This window comes from Uranotaenia lowii, chromosome 1 (genome assembly GCF_029784155.1).
Source record: "Uranotaenia lowii strain MFRU-FL chromosome 1, ASM2978415v1, whole genome shotgun sequence".
Lineage (NCBI taxonomy): Eukaryota > Metazoa > Arthropoda > Insecta > Diptera > Culicidae > Uranotaenia > Uranotaenia lowii.
In genome coordinates, this window is record NC_073691.1 from 169,029,117 (window position 1) to 169,048,534 (window position 19,418).

Genomic DNA, 19,418 nt, shown 5'->3' on the forward strand with positions numbered 1-19,418 from the left:
TCAATTTAAAAAAAAATTCTAATGGAAATTTTCCTTTAAACATCTTTGTTGAAGTCCGTAACCTCCCTGATCACACTGACATGATACTTAGATACAAAATTTGACAATTTTCTGGTTATTTTTTGACATATTTGGCAGGTTCCCAATACCGACGGTAGGTGACGTCGGTATTGTGAACCTGGGAAATTGACAAAAGTAGGAAAAATTTAACTGTTTAGCCCAATTTTATCATTGTTGGGTTTTAAAGTTGGGTTTCACTTTCTAACTGGGATAGCATTTCTTAAAATCGATCGATGCGCACTCTGGAATCGATATTGCGTACTGTTAAAAAATATCCATCCAACGAAATCGAGTGTCCAGTCATTATGGGTAGTGGTAACTTCGTATCTTATTAGGTAAAAATGTTATTAGTTGTTTTACATGGATTTGTCTTTTGGCATTGAAAAACGATAAACACAATTGAGATCACTGCTGAGTGCCTACCAAGGTAATGCATGGCTAATTTTCATGCAATACTAAGCGATGCATCAGCAGTGAAGTCAATTGAATTTTTCGTTCTTCAATGCTATAACACATATCCCTGTAAAACAGCTAATAACTTTTTTGTCTAATAATATATGAAGTTTGTTACGGATAAATTAGCAGCGGCTAGACCAGCCAAGGCAAGGTACTCTAAGAGTACGGAACCTCAAGGCCGGCTGGCTACTGGGTAACCAAGGACTTTTACGGATAAAATACAACAAATCGGAAATTTCATGTTAATTGTGATTTTTATTAACGTTTTTATGTGGCGTGTTGTCTGTGTGTATAAAACAATGTTCTGTGTAATTTGTGGCGTGTATTTGGCTTACTAACCGTGATGTGCTGCTGCTGTAGCTGTTCAGTCGCGACGTCGCAGTTCCGGAAATCCAATTCCGGAAGCAGGAGGGCCGTCGATGTAATGGCGTATCGACGGGGTGCCGAAACCGTCGGCGCCAGCGGGCGTTGCTGGACTCGGTAGTTGCAGGCGTCTTCCTTCGTTGGCTGTTAATCGGCCTGCCCACGAGAGTGTCCCGTATCCGGACAGGCCGAGAAGGGAAGTCCTCCTTAGGAATTATAGGGTTCCGCAGAACCCGAGGACGATGATGCTGGTCTTTTACGGTAAGGCGCGAGACCACATTAAAGGATCTGCGGGCCGAGCCATGAGGAAGCCAACCGGTGTTTCCGGGCGAATTCCTTGGAATTCCACGAACAACACGGACTTTGCTCACGGACGCCTGGTATAGAAGAGCGCGATTTTTACGGAAGCAAGCTTCCTTTTCGCCTTCCATGTTCTCTTTTTCTTTCCTCCTCTGCCTCCTCTGTTAATTGACAGCAGCCAGCAGTAAAATGTAGCCTACTGTGGTGCTATCTTGTTGTAAGACTCGACAAGGAACATGAATTTTCTAGAGCTAAATATATAAAACTATAAAATGAAAACAAAAATCAAACGATTTGTAACCAACCGGTTACAAGTTTCGGTCTTGAACAAAGTTGTTCAGCGGAAAATTTTCATTAGAGAATTTTTAAATTGGCACAAAAACCATGAGCACCACTCGGATTCACAGAAGAAACAAAAATGATATTGATTTTTCATTACAAAAAAATTTAATTTTCGCATAAAAAGCTAAAAGTTCAAATTTACTCACGTAAACGTTTCTTAAAAATTCTGAAAAAAATCATGGATGAGTTTTAAACTAAAACGAAGCTTTTAAGACTCCAGGGTTTGAGAAATTCGAAAATGTCCCCAAATCGACTCAGTGAACTGTTTCAAGTCAATTTTTAAATATTTTTTGATGATGGCATTTGAAATTTTACACACATTCTTGAAGGTTTTTTTTTATTAGAACCTGTACGTCTGTTCTTCGTGTGTTGATTTCAAAGTCATATCCCAACTGCTAGATAACGATGCTTTTCAAATTCGATAAGGAAAAACAATAGAACCCTATCGTAATTCAATGAAATTACTTCCTGTTCTTCGAACTGTTAGGGGATGGCCTGCCGTTGCATCGGCAATTTTGCCACGAGGCGAGGCCACTTAATTAAAGGTCAATTCAAACCCCTCGGAAATATAATTTGTCAGCATATTCGGTCTCGTCTGGAAGAAGGGGGAGTAAAATTGCTACCGCCACTGCTGCTGCGGAAAGAACACGTGGCCCTACAAGCGTTTGTTTTTCCGTTTGATGTTGTTTTTCGTTCGTTACTACGGACGCGGACGGTTTCTTCTCTTGTACCCAGATTTGTTACCATTATTCCGAAAGAAGCGATGGTGTGCCGGATTCCATAATCTCATTTAACCCTCCACGTGGCAGCACTCGGTGTGTGTGGTTCGCTCCTTTTAGCCAAATCCCAACCCGTGGACCTGGGCTGCTGACTGGAGGGGTAAATCGTACAAATGGATGTTTTATCCCCTGAGAAATGATTTTCGTTTCTTGTTCAAAGATTTTTCCCCTCACAAACATATCTGAAACAATCTTGACGAGGGGTTGCCGAGCCAAGATTTGGATCATATCGAAATGAGAGTTTCATTAGATCCAATAACGCAAAACGGGATTTGTTATGGTAACGCGCAAGGAACGCGAGGGTTGCTGCACGTTTTCGTGAGGGTGTTGCCAAATGGGGTGTGTCAAATTGTCCTTTGTTGTGCCCAATGCACGGTTATTGCACCCTTGTAATCCTGAGGGTTGAGGTGTTAATTTGTGCAGGCGGCGTATGTTTATCTTTACAGGTTCGCAAAAAAAAAAAGTGTCTCGGGAAAAGTCTTTTATGACAGTCATTTTGGGTAATGATAGCCCATTTAAAGGTGTGAATTTCGCGATATGATAAATGTGGAACCCTAGAAATCACAATGGCGATTGAAGCAGCACTAACATGATTGAGTGAATTATGCTTCAATCGTCTTTCTAAAATGATTGCCGTCCTGTACGATAGTAGTCAGAAAATTATCAGACAATTATACTTTCCAGCAGGATTTCATCAACGCGGCCTTTCGAAACAATCTGCATATTTATCGACATTTTTATCATGTTATTTTTCAATCGGCACAAATCAACTTATGACGGTCGCCATGCAAACACTAGAATCACCAGATATACGGTAAATTTCCGTTGCGAATGTAAAAGTAGAACCATCAATCAATACCTTTACTACTTTCTGATACGTCTCAGATACTAATCGATACAGGCACGGTCCTATAAGGAGGGTGATAATCCCCCCCCCCAAGCGACAAAAAACCGTTACAAAATACCCGTAAATGCTCGAATTTCTTTAAAATTTGAACTTCCCCTAGCAGATGTGCTTTTGAATTTTCCAAAATTGTCCACTCCGTGGTGGTGTTTAATCAACGAAAAAGTTTGTTTATCACTTAAAGGGTAAAGATTGAAGAAAACTTGGTTATCCAAATTCAAGCAGCTGTAACTTGCAGTTCTCTGGACCGAATTATACCAATCAAAGTCTTACTTAGAGTGTTGACTTTGAATTTGCTAGCCATTTATTTACTTAACATTTGAGCTAGGTAATGAAATGTAGGGACATTTTTTTAATTGTCACTTATATCCCTCATATGCCTGAATTTACATGAGCAAATTGTTATAAATTTTGTATTTGTTTCAAAATATGAGCTTCTCAATTCTTCATTATGTTTTTATTTTAATGGAATGAGAATTATAACACCGTGTATTTGAATATTTTTTCTCCTGAAGTCATACATTGATTGCATGCATTGATTTTATCATGCAGTTTCTTTTTTATTCGGTCAGATAGAAGAAAACAATAAAAAAAATTAAACTATAGATAAACATATGTACGGAATCATTAGATTGGCAATTTCTTCAAAATTTTCAGAAATTACTATCATGTTTAATGGATTTAAAGTTCATGGTCATTCTAAGAAGTGAAAAATATACCTTTGGATATTAAGTGTTAAGCCTTATTAGTGGTAAGAAATTTTAATTGTAGTCACATTCTTCATTGGAGTTATCAGTTTTCCACTTAAGAAACGTGTGACTTCAACTGACAGCCTTTGGTACCTTCTAATCTTTCTGTTTGAAAACCAATATTAAATTCAATCGTAATATACAACATGTTTAGCCGCATGAAATCCATTTCAAGGAAGATTCGACAACGGAAAGTTCCTCATTAGGATTTTTCTTTGTGATTCAAAATATCTTAAAAACTAAAGGAATCGGGACGAAATATTTTAATAAAACTTTACTTCAAGAATGAAAAGCTAAGTGAGACGAATCTGAAATTCAAATATAAATTAGAATTTTAGGTTCTCTGTTTTTTGTTTCGTTTACATTTGGTTTATTGACAATTTTAAATCTTGACAAAGTAATGTCTAACTCATTCCAAAATCCAGTCTCTCCCTCGATTTTACATAATTCAAATTTTTATTATGAAACTTCAAACTAACCTTTATTAAGAAATTCCAAAAAAAATAAGATTAAATTTAATTTAGTTTGTTTTGATATCTATCACCTCATGCATTCATATAATGGACGACCGTAAAAAGATTCAAGTTCATATTACCAAACAGAAATTGAATATGAAAATTTTAAATTTTAATAGTTAGAGTTTAAGTTTTGAAAACCTTCTAAAGATTTCTAAATTCAAATTAATGCGTTAGAAGAAGAAGAAGAATTTTCGGGCAGTGTTTGTAATTGCGTTCCCTATGAGTTTTTAAGCCAAAAAGGAATAAAAAATATTAATAAAAGCTGTTTCAATATGAAGGAATTGGTGTTTTGAGAAAGAGATTTAAATTCACCATCAAAATTCAAAATCTGCATTCACAACAATAATGAATGCAAATTTATATTTTTCTGTCTGCTCTGTTTTTCGGTTTAACTTTTGGAAATACAAGGTTCAAATTCATTGAAAAAATTTGTGCACTTTTTAGCAAAAGTGTATAGTATCATAAAGATTTAGAAAAAAAGGTTTTATCTTCATGATCAATTTTTCTGAAAACTGTGAGTAATTTATCGTGAATTCTGGAAAACAAAATTATAGAATTGAGAAAAAAAGTTAAATTTATTGTTTTCAAATCGTTGTTTTTTCAGGAACAAAATCTGTACTAGCCATTTAGTGGCATTCTTCCCTAAAATCTGCATCGATGAATGAATAAAAGATAATTTTTAGATTCAAAATAATTATTTGTTGTTCATGTAGGTCAGTTGCTTCATCAGTTATCATTGGTCGATTAAACTCTACTTAGTTTTCTGACAAAAAATCTAGTAAAAAATTTAGTTTGTCTATGTTTTATTTTTTTCCTTGTGGATTTAAACTTTCCCGTAATCAGTCGATTATTTTATCGGCAACAAGGCAATCCGTCAAGTTTACATTCGAAAGAGCTTTTTGTGACTTTTTGATTATATTGCTGGATTTCAAGATATAACCAATTATATCGCCGAAACTGCTTTCAGCTAAAAGTTTTGAAATTTTAAGTAAAAATCCAGTTTTAGGTTTGACACTCTACATCTGAAAGTTTAGCTATTTGGTTTTTTTTTTAATTATAAATCAATATCATTTCAAGAGTTTGGAATTATAAATAGGTACCTAGGTACATGAAGAAATAAACTGAATCAAAGCTTTCGATTGCTTTGATTTAGACGATTTTTCACTTTCATTATAAATTTTATTTATCGCTATTTCATTTGTATTAGTACAATTAAAATTGATTTTTTTTATTATAACCTGAAATTCAAGAGCAAATCAATTTAAATTAAGTTCCAGAAGCTTCATGCTTTAGTATCTGATTTTGATAATCTTATTTTCAACTTAATTTATATTTAGAGTGACAATTTCAAACTACCAGATATACAAATTATTACAATTTTCTTTTTTTAACATTTTTTTGCAGTAGGGGAGAGTGGGGATACTTGATCCCCTTTTGTTATTTTCACCATATCTTTTTGGAAAAAAATGACAACTCGCACTCTTTTACATTTTCTGACAGCGTGTAATTTCAAGTTTCTTTGCTCCAAAAATTAGAACGATACTTGAAACCGTAGAACAAAATGCAATTTCGTTGGAGTAAAAAAAAAATAGCGATATTTTCGAAAATGCTTGATCCTCTATTGAAAGAGACTTGATCCTTTATTCAGGAAGCCTTAATCCATGGAAAAAAAATCAAACAAAACCCCAAGATAGAATGTCAATTGACTATTTTGGTCATGTTTGTTCTCATTTCACAATTTATAACTGACAGAAGAAGAAAATTCGATAACTTTGTCTCAACGCCAATAACTTTGCATACTTAAAGGCGCTATTTTCTATAATTAAGAGAAAATTAATTATATTAGCCCATTTTCTTCAGACATTTGTTGGATAAATATTAGTTATCGGATGAAAACTAGTAATCTCGTAATCAGCAATGATAACGATCAATTCAGAAGAAGAATATACCGTTTTTAACTCTAGGGATCAATTCAACCCATAATCAACATTTTAAAAAACTTTTTCTAAAAACAGTCGAGAGTTTTCCATTGCTTTGAAAATATGGTATTATGAAGTTTATGTTTCGCTCGAACGATAGATATATTAGAACAAATATTTTGGTTATAATTTTTCCATGTAACGAACATTTTAAAGTGATGAAAAAAGATCTTAATGTCACATGTCGTGAAATTTTTCAAACAAAGTTCAATTACTCAAACAATTATTTTGTTAAAATTTTTCGAGCTTAAAGCACTGTTGTTTTGCTCTATTTGGCAAATTTTTCTATAACATTGTATTTTTGTAGGACATTCCAGTTTCGAGATATAGCTAAGGAATCAAGTATCCCCAGGGATCAAGTATCCTCACTTATCCCTATAGATTTGCTGGTTGTTCTATAAATATTGAAAAAATTTGTTAAAAGATTGCATTGTTCTTCTTTCATTTCATACTTTTCGAAATACATCTGATTTTGTTCAGGGAAATTGAAGTGGGAGAGGAGGAGCAGTGTGCAGCTTATATTGTACTCATTCGAAAGTGGCTACCCTAACCCCCCCCCCCCCCCCCCCTCGCCACCCTATTTACGCTTTTTCACCAGATATTACGTGCCTTCGATTTTTGAACTTTTGAAAAATCAAGACCGCCCCCCCCCCAAGAGCCAACTCTAGGACCGTCCCTGAATCGATGACTTTGGTGGCCTTTTAATCTTCGAATGCCCACGCCAGTCTTAAGACGGGGTTGGTCCAGATTTTCTTAAAAAACCACAAACCTTATTATTATATTTTTTTAATTTTGGCGTAAATAGGTTGAAAAAATGTCAGCAAAAGTTAATGCTGGTTTCCAGCAGTTCAAATTGCTGAAAATGAGCAATCCAGATTGCTGGAAACTAGCTATTTCTTTCAAAACAACCGGTTGTATTCACTATCAAATGTCTATTTCAATTCAAAATTAAATATAGAATATTTTTTTCTGGAAATCGAATAAAATTCTTAGTGTGTTGAGGAATCCAAATTTTTGCTGGAAACCAGTAAACATTATCTGTCTTGCTGATTTTTCCAGCACTTTATCTTCCTTGCTGAAAAACCAGCAATCGATCTGTTAAACTCGTATTTGTTTCTGTATTTGCTCATAATTTTTCGTTGCGCGCGAAATGCGTCGACACCATATTCCAGCGATGAAGCATTCAAACCAAAAGTTTATTTTTCTCGTAAAGATAAAGTATTTCGATAAACTGATATGAAGATGATAACCAATACTTGACGAAAATCGGTCAAACGGATTGGCAGAAACTGTTTTATTTTGTTCTTATAAATTTAACATATGCCGCTCTAGAAAAATTTACAAACAATTTTTTTTATAAATATGACTACCATGGAAGTATAAACATAGAATCTTATTTTAAATTAAAAAAAATGGTTGTTTTTTTTTAAATCTGATTTCTACACAGTAAATTTTTTCCTCGACTTCCAGCAAAAAAAATGCTGGAAACGTTTAGCAATTTAAATTTTGCTGCTGCAAATAATGGTTTTTTCAGCATTTGGTTGTGTTTCTGTTATTTTTACTGAAGAATCAGCAATTGGTTTTCAAATTAGTGAACTTTCCGCCGCTGCCAGTAAGGAAAAGCATCAATGCCACAAAATGTCCGGGGCAGTTCCAAGTCCTGGCAGAACGGAACTTTCGCGGCCGATGACGGTAGAATTTCACATCTGGAGCAATCCGGTCCACCCACCGTAGAAAAATTTAAAAAATTGAAGTGACAAAGTGTTGTTAAGTGATAGGTACATTTACAGGGTCCGGCAATTGAAGTGCTATATTGGAACTAACAAATAATTTGATCAAAACAAAACATATTCTCCAAATTTTTCATGCGCGGACCGCGTAAACTGCTACTTCGCCCGTTTTACCCGCTCTTGCTTCAGTTCAAACTAGAGGTCTTAAAATCTTAGGAACTTGTAAGGCTGAGCATAAAGATTATCTTCCAAGATCCGACGGCGATTTTGATCCAGTGTATTAAAATCTATCGCCAATTTAGTGTTACTACGCATAGAAATTCTCTCAGGGTGCATCTTGATGATCTTCACCATGGTAGGTGTCGCCACTGTAGCTTGACGATCCCCACCATACTATACTTGGGTACTTCTGATCTCCAGGTGGTATCTTCCAAGTGCGAGACAAAATAAAAAATTGGACAACTCACGAAATATGTCTTTCTACCGTTTCACAGCCTGGAACTAGGCAATCAAAGCTTTTCGTTAAGGTTCGAGGACTATTTTTATAAAAAAAAACACTTGATTGCAAAATTAACAAAAATATCTTCTGACATCTTAGACATAATGCTAACAAGGTGACAAGGTGTCATCTAACTCGGTTTTGTATACTTAGTAATAATCACTCCTATAGTTTTGTAGCAGTTCAATTGCCGGACCCTGAAGAAGAAGAAAAAAACAAAAATAAATAAGTGATGGTGAAACAATTTGTGTAAATTTTTGGAAATTTGATAACCACCCTGAGTTTCTTAGAAAAAGAAATAAATTTTGCAGGTTTAAATTCTGCACGGTATTTTTCACCGGTTTTTGCAAACATTTGAGTGAAGTATTCCGGCGGCTTACTATACCATTGTTTGCTGAAATTTAACCGGAAAAATGTTGCTAAATTGATTGCTAAATTTCTAGTTGGTAAAATTTGGGCAAAATTTTGCTGAATTCCGCCCTCGGAAATTTAGTATGTACTCAATAAAATTACAAATTACCAGACATCAAGAAAAGGTTTAGCAGCAATTTTTTTCTAGTTTTTGTCACGCTGGTTTTCCAGAATAATTTCCAGCAATATATATTGCTGGTAACTGATTCCAGCAATATATATTGCTGGAAATTTCAAATTCAATTGCAGGAATTTATTTAAATTGCTGGAAACCAGCTTTCTCAATTACTTGAAATCAGTTTTTTCTCCAAATAAATTTGATTTCAATTTAAAATTTCAATATTGAACTCTCATAGTTGTCACAAATAGTTGGTAATTTATTTAAATTCATATAATAAAGAAAAATAACATCCGCCAGACCGCTTTCTGTCATATCTTGGACATCATGCTCAATCTGAAAAAAAAATCTAAGTTTTATCAACAAAATATTTTATGTGTTCAAAAAATTTACCTTTGGTCCAAAATGCTTCTTCGCTGGAATATGAAAGAAAATATAATAATATGTCAGCACCGTTGCAAACGACAAACAAACAAACACTTTTATCGTGCAACGAGAAATAACTTGAAAAACAAAAACAAATTTGAGTTTGACAGATCGATTGCTGGTTTTCAGAAATGCAGATCAAGTGCTGGAAAAATCAGCAAGACGGAGAGTATTTGCTGGCTTCCAGCGAAAATTTTGATTGCTGAAAATCAAAACAAAATATTTACTGTGAAGGGAACAGACAGACAGACAGAAATCCATTTTCAGGTACATACACTGCCAGTCAAAAGTTTGGAATCACCCCCTCAAAATCATGAAAATTTGGCTCAGCCATATCTCAGCCATCTTATGTCATATTGGAATTCTTTAGATCTCATTCAAGAGATCGTGAGCAAAACCTTCTTTTAATGTATTTGACTAAATATTAATATTGAATTTATATGACTTAAATTTAGCAAAAAGCTGTTGCATTTAAAAAAAAACCGAACTTAAAATTCAAACCCGATCATTTGAGGGTGGGGTGAACCAAATTTCGAAATTCGAGCTGCATTCGAATCTTTTTTTCATACTTTCATACATATATTTGTTTAAATTTGTACGAGAAATTTGCAATGTTCCTGAAATATATAAAATAGCGACTTAAGCCATCGTCCAAAAGCTTGGGATCAGTCTTCTAAAACATGCATTTTTATTCCACGCGTTTCTTGCTTATCTAGTAAGCTGATTTGGAAGCTAATGAGTTGAACTTGCTTTATGTATATTTAGTTGAATTATTTTCGAAGACTATCTTCATTATAACTTTAGCTAAAGTTTCATCATTTTTGGATAATCTTCTCCAAATAGTCCGATCGTTAAAAAACATGCAAATTTGTTTTGACCATAACTTAGCTGTCTTACAAGTTATTCCATATCGGATCGGCTTATTTGAAAGTTTATAAATTGCACATAATTTAGAAAACTTAGCTCAAAAAATATTACAAATGATTATTATCAGAACTAGTTTTGAAATGAGTTTGAAGATGTGATAACATAAATCGTACGATTTTAAGATTTATACTTTTAGTAACTATTTTGTTGGTAAGTGCAGGTGGTCATAAGCTTTCAAATAAGCCCAACTGATCTGAAATAACTTGTAAGACAACTAAGTTATGGTCAAAACAGATTTCTATGTTTTTTTTAACGGTCGGACTATTTGGTGAAAGTCATAAGAAATAATGAAAATTAAGCTAAAGTTCTAAAGAAGTTAGTCTTCAAGAATATTTCAACTGAATATCCATAAAGCAATTTCAACTCATTAGCTTCCAAATCAGCTTACTAGATAAACAATACGTTGTTTGACAACAAAGATACGCGCGTGAAATGAAAATGCATGATTTAGGAGACTGAACCCAAACTTTTGGCCGTTACACCATACTACGGGGTGATACCAAACTTTTGGACGATGACTTAAGTAGCTATTTTATATATTTTAAGTACATTGCAATTTTTTCGCAGAAATTTGAACAAAAGTATTTTAATAAGTATGAAAAAAGAAATGCAACTCGAATTTTGATGATGTTCTCTCCCTGTTTCTACTACGCATAATAATATAAAAAGAAAAAAAAGCGGAGATTGTGGGGGTTCAAGTCCTGTAAGTGAGCAGTTGCATCGTTTTAAAAAAACGCATGATATTTACCGGCTTATGTTCTTCCTTTTCTTTAATCCTCATATTTCTCTTAAATTTTGCATTCCCTTGAAAATTTAGTATAAAAAGTCTCGACGAGGATGGGATTCGAACCCACGCGTGCAGAGCACATTGGATTAGCAGTCCAACGCCTTAACCACTCGGCCACCTCGTCGCTGTTTACCGGTCGCTGGCTCAGACATGCATTTTTCATCTGTCCGGTTATGGGTATACTATTGCGTTGACACTACTGCCGATTTTTTTGTAATTAGGTAGGTATTTATCATAACAAATGATTTGTGCGGCTTGTAAACTATCAAAATAGCCCAGAGTCGTTTTGCTTTACCAACTGGCGCTTCTGTACCCCACCCAGTTTGTGGTGGACGGAGAATGTTTTCTAGTGCCCGTGGAAACCAAAAAGGCGCCCTGACAATAAATTATTGGTCAGCTTGAACGAGTCTTATCATCTGTTTATTTAGTTTGAGACTGAGTTATTGAACCTAGCTTTTAGGTCTAATAATGATAATTTCAATTATGGTTGTTTTTTTTTCATAATAAACATCAATGGAAAATTTTGTTGCTATAACTTGTGTATGATACAATTATAGAATAACAAACAACGTTGGTTCAGTAAGAACTGGTATTCTAATCATTGAAGGCCAAGCGTGGTGCAATTACGAGGTAATCAAATACAGTGCTTTACAAACAATGACGTTATCGAAATTACCCAAACAGAAAAGTAAATAACGTTAGCGGTTTGGCGCAATAATAATAATTACTGATGGTTCAATGATAAAAAAAAAAGTTTTGTGTAAGGTAAACCCAGGAATCAGTCAATACCCACAAAATTCCCGGTCAACAAATTGGGTAGTTTACTGCGGAATGCCACGAAGGTTATCAATTTGCAGAGGAAATTTATGATCACTACCCACCTTTATTTATGGGATATAAAATTAATTATTTTCAATGTGTGTGCAGCATCCTTCCCCCTTCAGGGGTTTCGTGATGCAGTTTCGGGGATTTGTCTTCTTTTGGATCATTCAACCCTTTGTGATGCATACATTTTTCATTGTATTTTTTTTATTCGGAGTGAGCATGTGCAGGCGTTGATACAATCATTTTATTTTTAATGTCTGATTCCATTGTTTTTTAGCTTTGCCAGGATTACTTTCGGATAAAAAGGAATTCCTCAAACCCTTATCTCTAAAAAGTTTCGTTTTAGGTTCGAACGGAGGTCAAACAAAATTCATGCATGATTTTCTGCAGAATTTTGAAGTAACGTTTACATGAGTTAATTTTAACTTTTAAGTTTATATTAGTGAACCTACAAATTTATAACATAAGTAATTCCAATCGATACAAAAGAACTGTCAAAATCGATTCCAATCGATCCGAGCTTTTGTCGTAAAACTTTTAGCTTTCTAATAAAAAATTCAACCAAGGTGAGTATTGTGAATGTTGTTGTAGTTCAAACAGATAATCATAGAGCTCGTCTTATGAATTTATGATTAGGTAACGTAACACGAGGTAAGATTGAAAACTTTTTCAATATTTCTTGATTATTTTTTCTGGTAAGGGGAATATGGCATGTTTCATATTGTTAAAACCAGTATTGAACTCCTATGAACGTAAATTATGGTTGGAGAAATTTATTAGACTACTTTAAATTTATTTTAAAAATCTGTTTCGTCTCTGTTTAGAATTTGATGCTTTGGGGAGAAGTAACATTGACCAGTCTCTATTTTGACGGTTTCAACGAGTTTTCTTGATCATAAGGATATAAAACACCTTCATAATATTTACAAATGCTAGGAGTTGATAAACTAAGGCAGTTCGTGTGTTAAGACCGAACAACAATTTAAATCTGAAGATGGACAATGATGCTGCGTAAACTCAGAGGCTAAATTTCTCACATTACTTATAAAATTTTAACCTCGGCCCTCGCACTATTCCCCTTGAATTTTTTCCTTCAAACTTTACCATTTGATATTTTATTTTATTTTTTAAATATCGAAAATTTATCTCAAAATACAACAAATACTACACCTTAAATTCAAATATACTAGGAAAAAAAGTTGGACCGCCTCATTATTCAATCTGCTGCTTCTAAACGCTTTGATTTCATCAGGAAGGGTGTTTGTTTGCGAGCCTTCGAAAAAACAGATAGTTCAAGATTTTGAAATAATACTACTACACTACTTACATTTGAAACATTAAAAAAAACCAAGTTTTTTTTTCAATTTGAAACCCAACATGTAGGTTTTTAAATGTAGAACAAGTTTTAAGATATTTTAACTTTAGACTTAGTTCATGATGATTATGTGGAAACATTTCATGTTGATCAAAACTACTCCGGCGATCAATGTTACCCCGTTTTACGGTTTCACAGCTTAGGTGGATCGTGTTCCAAGTTAAATACTATAGATTGTTAACTAAATTCAAGTCATTCATACCGTTTAGCGCGGTCCTTCGGGCATCAAATTCAATGTTGATTTGTTGGATTAACTGAGCGTTTACTTCAGAGCTTGAACATTGACCCAGAAAACAGTACTAAGGATTGTTTTGTCCAATCTTTCGGCGATGTTGCCACATATTTTATTTTAAAAGGGATCAGACGTCGCTTCTTTTATGTGCTTGATCACTAGTTTATATGGGTAAATATGATATTTTGTCATGGGAAACGGACGCGTTTTATTTTCACTGCGGCTGAGAAAGTGTATTTTTCAATATTTTAGTGATTAAATTGATTCAAAACTTGAAAAAAATGAAACATTGTACTTTCAAATGTGTCAATCGTCAAGAGTGATCGTCAGAAAAGTAAAAGTCTACCTCGGCGAAGTGAAGACTTTGGAAAGTTGAATCGTTCAACGATTATCAGGGCCCAAAGATTATTCGGTGAATTCGTTCCATAATAGTTGTTACACGTAAAGGGAAATTTCCCATGTAAATCTCCAAATTTAAAATATATTTGAGTATCTCAGAATTTCAAGAATAATTTGCTGAAAAAAGGTTGTACGTTCCAGCATTATCTAGCTCAGCAAATTTGTTCTTTCGAATAAATGATTCAATAAAATGATTTTGAATGGTTTTCAGTTCTTTGTATTTTTAAAGTCTGTTTTAAAGTTCTATTTCTGGTGGCTTTTCATTCATTTTATCTAAATCACTTCTTTGTATCCCACGTGCGTGTGTGTGAAATCTTTTCGGAGTGCTGCGATTGGAAAAAAAATCTGCGATAGTATAGGGCATGAACGTGAAAAATCTTATTTCGTCAATAACCCAACAGCGCGGCTGAACTAGAAGATGGAATCGATGTGGAATGGTTGAAAATAGAAAATCCAACTGGTCTTGTTGTTTAAAACCTCGTAGAACTGTTTCTATTTCGATTCCCCTGCCATGATGAAAATTTTTTGACGAAACCTGAAAGAATCTACATAAAAACAGTGGCGGAATTAAGGAACTCGAAACAATCGAGTTTCGTTCGATTCGCCCGACTTTGGCATTACCGATCTTGAACGAGCTCGATTCGAATGGAACGTTTCGAGATGATCTACTACCCGGTTTACTCGAAATCTAGTATGTTAAAATTTAAAACTTGAATGAGATACGCAATACCGATTCTAATTCGATTCGAGTTAAAACTCGAAACGAGTATCTCGAATCGAATAGGATTCATAAATTCCCCGACCTCTGGAAAAGACCGTTTATGAACCCAGTTTACAAAAAGGTGATAAGCAAAATATTCTTAACTACCGTGGTGTCACATCACTAGCTGCCTGTTCGAAGGTATTAGAGAGGATCGTAAACGATGTTATTTTCTCAGCTTGTCGGAACTGGATCTCCGAAAATCAGCACGGATTTTTCCCTAAACGTTCCGTAACCACGAATTTGACAGTTTTTACATCATATTGCATATCACAAATGGATGGTGGAAAGCAAATTGATGCAATTTATACTGATATTTCGGCTGCATTCGATTCAGTGAATCACGATACTCTCCTGAAAAAATTGCAACGTTTGGGATGTTCCGAACGACTATGTGCTTGGATAAAAAGTTATCTTACGAATCGCCGTTTAGCTGTTAGAATAGGTTCTGCAGAATCTCCTGATTTTATTCCAAAGTCTGGGGTCCCACAAGGCAGCAACTTGGGCCCTCTGTTGTTTACAATGTTCTGTAATGACATTAATTTGCTTCTTGTTGGCTGTGGAGTTCTCCAGTATGCTGACGACCTAAAAATATTTTTGGTCATAAACAGTTTAGCTGATTGTTACGAGTTACAAGGCTGTGGTACTCGAGAAGGCCAACAGAATGCTGGGATTTATTATACGCCTGAGTACAGAATTCACTGATCCCGTCTGCCTGCGAGCTTTATATTGCTGCCTGGTTCGATCTATATTGGAATCTGCGAATCTGGTATGGTGGCCGTTTGAGGCTTTGTGGGTTGCGCGTTTCGAAGCAATTCAACGGCGATTTGTGCGGTATGCTCTCCGCGAACTACCTTGGGAAAACCCGTTAAATCTACCGCCTTATCCACAACGATGTGCTCTGCTTGGACTCCATACGCTGGCGGATCGTCATTCCATTGGTCGATCACTGTTCGTGGCAAAGATCTTGAGAAATGAAATTGATTGCTGTTGGCTGCTTTCCCGTTGTAACATTCATGCTCCAGAACGAACGCTTCGTGATCGAGACTGGCTCTCATTGGAACCAAGAAGTACGCGCTATGGCAGTAACGACCCCCTTCGTTCCGCAAAAATATGCTTCCTCCGTTATTATACCCTATTCGATTTTAATGTGTCCATTGCAACTTTCAAACAACGGATTGAGCATAGCATGAGTGAACGATTAAGAAACTAGCAAATGATTTATGTAAACCTAGATTTAAGTTTTATTCATTCAGACACCCACCTTTGTCAGATGATATCAAGATAATAAATAAATAAATAAATAAATAATTTCACCCCAGTTCTAGATGATTTTGAACAACAAGACCATTTGGATTTTCATCTTTCAACCATTCTACTTCGATTCCACTATGTTACAAACACTAGTTGTGACTTGTGACGCGCTTTTTGAGTTGTTGACAAAAAAATATTCACGTTCAGTTTCAAGGGAAGTTTAAACCAGGTTTAAGATGGAAGTAGGGAAGTGAGTTTTCAAAGAAATGTTTTGCATTTTTATACGTTTATTATACGTTTATTGTCTCAAATTATTTTTATTCATGAAAATAATATATTTTAATTTTTTTTTTCATTATTCTTCCTTTCACTGATCGATGTATTCGGGCTAGTTCTGGACGTTGAAGAGCCTTGAAGTTGATAGCTGTCGTGAGTGAATTTAACTTCTGCTACTTCGGCTGTTGATGGTGTTTGCTAATATCTACGATGCAATCCTCATTCTTTTTCAAATATCAAAAAAAAGACAATCAAAACGTTCAAATGGACCGTAGTTGATTAGTATAACGTTCAATAAGTAAAATGAAAATTCTAAAAACTCACAATTTTCTTAATTCTATCGACACTCTTCATTAATTTCACAAATTGCACAAAATTCCTCTCGAAAATTCAGTTAAAATGTCATTATCTTCTTGCTATGATATTTTTCCGTACCATATTTTAACTTCTAACCGAGAAGTCATTTTATGGATTCTCAAAGAGAAGTCATAAAGTAGCATAATGAAAATGGTTAAACGTGGTTATTTTTGAACCAAAAATGGTTATATTAGAATAAGCGTGTGTGGTAAATATTGGCAAAAGCGGGCCATAAACTAAAGCCTTAAAATAAAAGTGCGGCAGACTGTCACCGCGGAGTTCCAATCGAACTGTCAAAAGTCGTTCCAATCGAGCATATAACCATTTTTACCTTTTCAAATTCGTGGGAGGTATTGTAATTTGTGTGAAAATGACTTTCAATTATTTAATTGAAATTAATCAAGAATACAGAGAAAATTCATTGGAGCAAAACGAAAAGAAGCACTTCATTTTTATTTTAATAATTGACACAACGGAGAGCAAATTAAATAATATTCATAAAACGAAAATCAACTTCACAATCTGCAACACATCTGCACATCATCAAGAAGTCATGCGAACGTTTACGTTATTGGCAGTGTATAGAAGCTTTTTCAGTGCTGCCAAATCGGTGAGAAATTCAGTCTGCCGCACTTTTATTTTAGGGCTTTACCATAAACTACATCATATTTGAGCAAATGCGATGAAATTCGATGAAATTCTGGCGCTTTGAATACGATTTGCATGGTGTATGGCACTGCTTGAATGAGCGCACAAACGGTTTGAATAAAATCGGTCGGGATCGAAATATTTTGTACAAACCACCCTCTGTGACATGGTGTATGGTGCTGCTTGTACAAAATCCAAGCCATTCACCCAGCCCAGTCACTCGGAGTTGGATTATCGCGAGGGGGGGGGGGGGGGGGGGCAATAAAAAATAATGCGAAAAACAAATAAATTGGAATAAATTGCACGAAAGCTTGTATGACACTAAATTGCATACTATATTATTGCATAAAACTTATAAATCATGAATTTTTTTTTATCGAAAAATTCAATAAAGTCAAGAATACAAAATGTGAATTCATTTCCATTTTCCAAAATTTGGTTCTTAGTCTTGTAATCTTTCGGATATTTGAATTTTTATTTGAAATTTACCAAAAATTTTTCAAACTTTATTTATTTCCCCCTTCGGGATTTTGGATATTTCGAAGGGGGGGGGGGGGGGAGGGGGTGACAAAAGAAGAAATTGATATTTGTTCCAGCCTTATTGCCCAGTACTGCTCCACCAGGCGTAGCTCCGGACAGTTTGGCGGGTTCATGTCCTTTGGAACAAAATGGACAGAATTGGCCTCATACCACTCCGGGACTCTTTTAGAATAGTGGCATGGCCAAACGAGATATTTGGAGGCGAACTTCGACATTTTCATCTTCTTAAATTTGTCGTCCACATCGAACTTGCTCTTGCTGGTGAAAAATTCTAACTCCGGAATTTGCTTAAAATCGGCTTTTATATACGTTTCGTCGTCCATCACACAGCAGCCATATTTTTTTAGCATCTTCTCGTAGAGCTTCCGTGCCCAAACTTTAGACGTCTATTGATGCCGCTCATCGTGGTTTCTGAAGTTCTGTACCTTGTATGATGTAGTCTAGCTCTCTTCTTTGCATTCTGGACGTAGCACTCGACATGCCGATCTTTTTAGCCAAATAGGCTTGAGACGTTGGGATTTGCTTTAATCATCCGCTCCACCTTTCCCTTCATCGTTTTGTTCTCCGGTCCCGGGTTTCTTCCGTGGTCCAACGTCAACTCCTGAAACCGCTTCAACACTCTGGAGACGGTTAAATGGTGAATGTTCAACATTTTCCCAACTGGAAAATTCCAGGTGTTTGGAAAGAATTTGCTCTCGACTCGCGTTGGTTGACCTCCATTTTCGTTGAATCGAAAAACACGACTACGAGTTTGAAAGCATGTAAACAATACACATCAATGAGAAAGTATGCTAAATTTGGTTGATTTGTACCCAATAGAAAAAAGTTATGCCTTGTTGAATGTGTCGCAATTATTTCGTGTTTGCCCTTCATTGATATTATATTAGAAAAAAAAGTGCATCCTGTGTATTTAAATCAAATCTACGTGAATTGCATGTAGCAGAACGAATCCCTTTTTAAATACAACTCATATGAAAATTACGTGAATTCTGCTTGCTGTGCGAGCTCATGGTGATTTTCGTGGTGGCAAAAATCCATGTACATTTTCACGTAGCGTTCATGTGAAGAGTTTTTTAAGTGCAAATTCTTCAGATGCGCCATTAGAGCGACTGCACCGCTACTGTTTTAAAATTCGGTTTCAGGTACAACAGTTTAAGCACAACTCTAAATTAAGGAATCGGCATAAACACGCACTCCTCACCGGTGTGATATAAGTTTTTATCGGATGCACTTTTATTGCATAAATAAAATAATTTAGAAATGAAAAACAATTTTAAAAGAAGAATTCCATAATTTTGAGTTTTACGGTTCGTTTGTTTTAAAAAATTATTCAACGAATACTCATTTTAATTACACTCGTTCATAAAATTTTGAAAAAAAAATCGTGAACTTGAATGGATAATG

At 35.0% G+C, this 19,418-nt stretch overlaps 1 non-coding gene across 1 annotated transcript; it reads right to left on the reverse strand.

Moving 5' to 3' along the window:
- Positions 1-11,390: 11,390 nt before the first annotated feature.
- Positions 11,391-11,472, reverse strand: Trnas-gcu (transfer RNA serine (anticodon GCU)). Its single transcript has one exon. It is a non-coding gene; the product is annotated as a tRNA-Ser (tRNA).
- Between the last annotated feature and the right edge of the window lie 7,946 nt (positions 11,473-19,418).